Source organism: Callospermophilus lateralis, unplaced genomic scaffold (genome assembly GCF_048772815.1).
Source record: "Callospermophilus lateralis isolate mCalLat2 unplaced genomic scaffold, mCalLat2.hap1 Scaffold_1058, whole genome shotgun sequence".
Lineage (NCBI taxonomy): Eukaryota > Metazoa > Chordata > Mammalia > Rodentia > Sciuridae > Callospermophilus > Callospermophilus lateralis.
The window spans coordinates 106,267-108,094 of NW_027510789.1; positions in this window are offsets into that span (position 1 = coordinate 106,267).

Here is a 1,828-nt window from a genome sequence, read left to right on the forward strand (position 1 = left end):
ATGTTCATTTTTATTCAACACTGGTACATTACTATTTCTTCAGTTTATTCACATCATATTATAATATTTCATCCACAAGTAATCAAATTTATCGTCATTTTTTTCAATTTCAATCACTTCCTTCTTCAGAACTCATGAATTCCTCGGTGTTCCTTGACTGGCCTTTTCATGAGACTTCTTTCCAAACACATTATTTTCGATTTCCATAATCACTTTTGAAGCAAAACTCACACAAACTTCATGATAAACCGTAACCTAATATTAACATTAGGTGTATAACTGGTTGTCATGAATGATTGCATATCAATATAAGATTTCTTATATATTTTCAGATATCAATTCAATCCATTACTTAAAGTGGAACAAGTTATATTATTTATTGAAATTAAGGTCTATTCATGCATTATCTGTATATTCATAGAAACAGGGTACACCTCTTTTTACCCCCAATGCTAATTTATACGTCTTCAAAATACTGCTCCTAGAAATGGTGGAAGAAATAATCATGTCATCTGATCTACAAACACATTTTATCACAGTAATATTCTGGAAACAAAATGCAAAGGTCCCACTTAGGATTGTACCAAAGTCTAAATGGAAAGTGAACATGGATTACTAACAACATCCATGTCCATGTTGCCTAATGCTCTCAAATGTCAATCCTATTGGTGACCTACATATTTGTTTCTTCCTAAGATTAGATATTCAATCTCAACCCTGTTGAAAATGTCTTATCCTATCACTCACTTTATACTTTGCCTGATTTCCTAATGTCTCTATTGATATCTGCTTTTCTACAAATTTTCCCCATTTCATCATTGTGTCTGATTTCTTCATATGTGCTGACATTTATATTCATTCACTGCCCGAAAAAAAATTGCTAAAGAACTTTTGTTACATATCCTATACTAACTCTACTTGCTAAACATAACGACTATCTTCTTAATCCTACCGACAATCCCTTTTGACTGGATGTTCTCTTCAGCATTCAATCATCCAAGGTTCAAGTTCCTCTGCCATTGTATATCGATTTATTTGAGACATATGTGCACAATTCAAAGCTAAATATCCCAATCAACTGCCCAAAGCCCTTCTGGGATTCAAATATTACTTTGATTTCTGTTTTCATACATATATTTAACCACGATATTCTTATAAATATCACAGGTTCCCAATACGATTATTCATCCAGCAGAATGATTCCTAACCCAAATCGAACATGAAATTAACCCTAACCATATACTGTTCACTCAATCTAACTTTACAGAAGAGCAGAGACAGATTGTTCTTACAATACAGGAATGTAGGGGATGCTCCACCTGTTAAGAACCTCAAAGGTCCATGCAGAAATGATCCCTGGAGAAGATGTAGGCAGCAATGAAGGACCTGAGATACAAAAAGTCATTTTCCATGGCAAACAACCTGGTCAGGATGAAGGGTTTTGTCTGAATCAGCCTCTATCTTCTTACTGTAGAGAAGATGGACCAAACCAGGCTTGTGTGGAGAGCTGTTCTCGGGTGCCTAAGGTTGATATACCATTCTAAGTTGTGAAAGTGCCAAAGGAAGTAGGGGCAGCCTCCATCTCATGGGACCCTTGGAAGCAACTGTTAGGACAAAGTGGTTGCCAAGGCAGTGACCTCATTCAGTTCTTAAAGGAAGTGACCTACCTCACTTCCTTGTTGATGGAACTTTCTGAACTTGGGACCAAGGAAACCAAGCACCAGAGCCAGTCCCAGTCCCAGTCCAAGTGGTCTCATTTGTTTGGAATCACCAAGGACAGAGTCAGTCTTCTTGGTACTGACTGATGTGAGGATGGCCAAATGCCAGG